The sequence below is a fragment of the Pinus tabuliformis genome, chromosome 2_1 (genome assembly GCF_031772625.1).
Source record: "Pinus tabuliformis cultivar Carrire ecotype Pingquan chromosome 2_1, CPIR1, whole genome shotgun sequence".
NCBI classification, from domain to species: Eukaryota; Viridiplantae; Streptophyta; class Pinopsida; order Pinales; family Pinaceae; genus Pinus; species Pinus tabuliformis.
The window spans coordinates 357,853,677-357,858,638 of record NC_142299.1 but is presented as its reverse complement, the minus strand read 5'-3'; the positions used below and the strand labels follow the sequence as shown (position 1 = coordinate 357,858,638).

The 4,962-nt window shown below is 35.0% G+C and overlaps 1 long non-coding RNA gene across 1 annotated transcript; it reads right to left on the bottom strand.

Moving 5' to 3' along the window:
- Window positions 1-1,566: 1,566 nt before the first annotated feature.
- Window positions 1,567-2,301, bottom strand: LOC149200348 (uncharacterized). Its single transcript, XR_016253352.1, has 3 exons — window positions 2,210-2,301; window positions 1,934-2,103; window positions 1,567-1,785 (listed from the first exon to the last, which is right to left on the bottom strand). It is a non-coding gene; the product is annotated as an uncharacterized LOC149200348 (long non-coding RNA).
- Between the last annotated feature and the right edge of the window lie 2,661 nt (window positions 2,302-4,962).

Here is a 4,962-nt window from a genome sequence, read left to right as displayed (position 1 = left end):
TACGGCGTAATTAAAGCAAAAATGGTCGTTGAGGTAACGTGGCTGTTGTAAAATAATTAATAAATATGGTGATCGGTTGAGGCACTGTTGTCCATGATCTATACTTCTTGGCCTTCCATCCTTTTTCGTTTCATGGATAAATATGGTGATCGGTTGAGGCACTGTTGTCCATGATCTATCCTTCTTGGCCTTCCATCCTTTTTCGTTTCATAGATATGTACTCTATAAAATCCCACGCCAGGCTTCTGCAGACAATATAGCTTAATCTGATATGTCGCCACCATATCCATCAATTTATACATCGCTTTTATTTGTTCTCGAAAAGGGCGTGTCCCATATAATACCCAGAATGAATCACTACATTGATGAATACCTGCAGTATATTTTCTCTCTTTTAAGTATAATGATAAGGATTTAAATGGGAAACTAAGCTCCGTCAATTAGTATTACAAATAAAATTGAATTTTATAAGAACCTGGATAATGAAATCCACGGAAAAAGCATTATGTTTTAAATAGTGGGAAGAACTTGACCTTTCACTCCACTGAGAACTTTTCGAACTTCTGGAAACATCCATCTGATAACTACATTGCCAAACGATTGGAATAAACAAGAAACAAATCCACGCGAGGTTATGGTATCTGTTATCAAGTAGTCTGAGAATTTCTTTGTTCACGTTGCAGGAATTATGAACAAACAAATACAATTAGCAAAATATAAGTAATGTTGAACCCAAAACATCAAATATTTTAAGGCGTAAGATTTCTGGTTCCTCTTCTTCTCAGTTATTATATGGATTAGTAGACATTTAGGTAAGAGATATACCTATAGTCAAAAAAGAAGCCACTGAGAATTGATATATGGCAACATGAAAAGAATGTGTATAGGAACAAAAACAGGGTTTCACCAGAAAGGTATACATAAGTAAGTATACATAAGTAAAGCCTGCATGTCACTCCTTGGCTAATCTGGTGATATTAAGAGAATATTTTAGCATAACAGAATGAAATTGTTAAATGTGATAATGAAAGCGGTAGAGTTGTCGTTGACACGAATTTAATTAAAATTAAGAAGAATAAAAACCCAATACACTGCAGATCAATAGAGTCTAAATTCGACTTAGATGGCACAAATATATAAATTAAGTCAATAATTGTAATGAAAGCAATGCAATTGATATCGAATTCAAAGGAATCAATCCTAACAAATTGTGACCTGAAAAGAATTTGTATAAGAACAAAATCAAAGAGTTTCACCAGAACGGTATACCTAAGTAAAACCTGCATGTCACTCCCTCTTGGCTAATCTGGAGATATTAAGAGAATATCTTAGCATAACAGAATGAAATTGTTAAATGGGATAGTGAAAGCACTAGAGTTGTCGTTGCCACGAATTTAATTAAAATTAAGAAGAAGAAAAACCCAATACACTGCAGATCAATAGAGTCTAAATATATAAATTAAGTCAGTAATTGTAATGAAAGCAATGCAATTGATATCGAATTCAAAAGAATCAATCCTAACAAATTGTGACCTGCCTCCCTGGAATAAGAATTCCATTCCTCTCAAGTCCCGACGGACAGGGCTTCCCCTAACGCCGCCACATCAAGACGGTTAACCACTACGAAAAGTCTGAGCTTAAGGTAAATCTCCATAAATACTAGTAAACAAGAACAAAAAATTAAAGTGTCAAGCCGAATGTCATGAAAAAACAAAAAGAAAATACTATACGGGTCTTTACCTCATTCGGAGTTAGCGTCCATCCGAATCTCCATATACTACTACGCTGGAGGAAAATAAATCACCGTGAGCATAATGACGCTGGTTAAGAATTCGAAATAATGTGTGTTGTTGCACAGAGGCCTTCCAGCCAAGCCAGCAAAACAAATTAACAAAAATCAAAATCTAAATTGGGTGGCAGGGTTTTGACTTACCCTAATGAACTCCTACCATCTGATTGAACATTGAAATCTCAATCGTTCACAAGAAATGTGCTTACAACCCACGTGAAGTCACATGTAAAAAAACGCAACCCACATACAAAAAGCTAGAACATCATACATACAAAAAGATGGAACAGTTACATATTCTTTGCGCCAGAAAGCTGCATAAAACAAAACAAACATTCGCTTGAAAACCCAAGAATCAATTTAAGGGGAAAATCTGAAATGGGTGTAAAAATAACTGCGTTGCAAGATGTTTGGGGATACCACTACAAATCCTGGAGCTCCTCCAGAATCCTTTTTGAAACTATGGCTGCAACTTTGAATGTTGTGCAAACCCTTCACTTATTAAAACATACGAACTGAAGAATACAGATATGTCACAAGGCTATTGATATAATAATCCAATCTGATGGTCTAACAAAACGATTGGATGATGCACAACCGCACAAAGTGACACGGCACGGAGTAGCAAGACCTAGCTGTCAGAAAAACCAAGCGAGACCTAACTGCCACATAAACCTACCAGTGGCATGGAGCCTCGTAGCGGTAATGTTTTGAACAATAAATACTCATGTTTGGGTAGTTACAAACCTAACAGGATCGAACGGTAGAATTTGTTTTAATCGTCTAACATGTAAGATCGACGATGAGCAATGAGACAAGTGGTATGGAGAGGGAGTCTATTTCAAAGGGAAACGCCTTACGGCGTAAATATTTTCATGTATTTTAAGGATGGTATTTTTTTTACAGGTGGGAAAACCTATCATAATTTAGTTGTCAAAACAACAGTGAGGACAACTATCTCTAGCGGCTAACCATGAATACAGGCTGATTCATCGTTGTTAATCAAGTAAAACCACGCCACCTAGAATAATCCATTGGTGGTTCGTAAGGGGGCAGGCTTTCACTCTTGCCAGATGCCTCTGGGTCTTGGGCCATTAACCTGTTTTCTTATATCCGAGGAAGATGAGCTCTTAGTGAAGCAGAAGCAGTTTTAGGGCATACTCCAGACCCCAAAGGATGGTATTCACCAAAAACTTAAAAATTATATAATTTTCATAATAAAATTTTGTATTTATTAATTAAATAAATATTAATATTAAGTTTATCATAAATTCACAAGTACTTTTCCTTATTTCAAGGATGATACTCAACTCAAAGCCATGACAACAATGTATTAATTATGGTACTCAACTCAAAGTCATTCCCACATTATATTCATTATAAAATTGACATATTAAATGCAAGTGTTGTATCTAGATGAGGAGAATAACAATCATTCTTCCTAACCACTCAAAGTAAACCAAGTTGACATTCACATCTTTGACTTTCATTTACACAATAAAATTACAATAGTTCTTAATTTCAATTATGTTATTGATGAATAAGGACCAACTTTTAGTGACCATGATGATTTATAACTTAGTGTTAGGTTTCTCCTAACTTATATTTGAAGTTTGATGTAGAACATGCACTATTTGATATTATTCTATTAGTATAGTTTAATGAGGTGATTTTTTGTCCTTTTTTCACAAGAATTTGACGATATGATTCTTGGTGATATTACATTGTTTCGTTGTTTAAATTGCATTTTTTAATGTAGGAATGATTCAATGCTTGAGAATCCTTTGGAGCACTTTCATTTTGCAGAGTCAACAACTTAAAATTACAAATTTTCTAATTCCTAACTAGATTTCAAGCAAAATTAACAGAATACCTATGCACATAAATGGGGCAAAATGTCACCTCATTAAACTACCTATTTTTATCATGGAGTTCTTACTTTACAATTTTATGCTTAAGGAATTGAGTTTAGTTTGGAGAATGTTTTTAATTTAAAGTAACTAAATTGATAATGAAATTTGTCAATACTTATGGTGGTGGCTATGTTTGTGGCAAATTTTTTTGTCAAACAAAACAAGAATTTTGTATGAAGCAAATATGTGTTGTTGGAACACACAATTGAAGTATAACGGAGTGGATAATATAAGGAAAAATTCTTCAATGATTATAAAAAGTGAGGGCAAACACCATTCTTCTCCCAACAAAAGAAGAAAGGGAAGAGTTCCAATACTAGACCTTCTGAGACTTGAGTCTATTACTTCTTGATAATAGGAGTAGATTATCACAAATTGCTTGCACAAGATTATACAAAAACAAAACATTTATAAGATCTAATTGAAATTGACCCCCCATTTGGAACATGGGATGTAACAATCCCGGGTTAAAAGTTCGTGTAATAAAGTTAATAAATGCAAAATAAGACCAAGGTCATGAGACACATATTCCAAGTTGAATGTTGGGCAAACCATCATAGTGGGTGTCAATTTCGGGTAAATAATGGCTAAGGAAATTGGAAAAGGCATTGGAAAAGGCAAAGAGGCATTAATTGACATTTATTTATGAAAATAAAGGAAAATAGGAGAAAAGGGAGATGAAAGGTTACAGATTTGCGAGAGAATAAAATTAAAGGAAAATGAAAAAAATAGAGGCCTCAATAATAAAAGGGCTTATGAGGATAAGTTCACAAATTTTTGTCAGTTTTAGCTTAGATCAAGTGGGAAAAGGAGAGACAAGAGTACCAGGAGGAGAAAGAAACAAAATAAGTAAGGGAAACAAAGGAATGGCAAGGAAAGCAAAGGATAAGCAAGAAAATTTGGATCAAGCAGCTTCGGCAGAAGGATTTGTAGGTAGCAGGTTGCATGTGTGATTTCCTAGCTAATTTGTGAATGCATGGCACATGCATTTGCGTATTTGGTTCAATTATTGTCATTGACATGGATTTTGTTGGGTGTGACAATGGTTTCAACATTTCCTTTCCATTACCGGATAGCCATGGTGTGATGGGATTCTTTTCTTGCTGACTTTTGGATTGTCGGAACGTTTTGGAACTGAGTGAGGTGGTCTCAGTAAAATTCCCAAGGGTTGGGGGTGGAGGTGGTTTAATCTCTGGGAAGCCCTCAACAGGTGGTGGAGACAAGCAAATTTCTCAAGGTATTGGTGAAGAAACTCTGAAG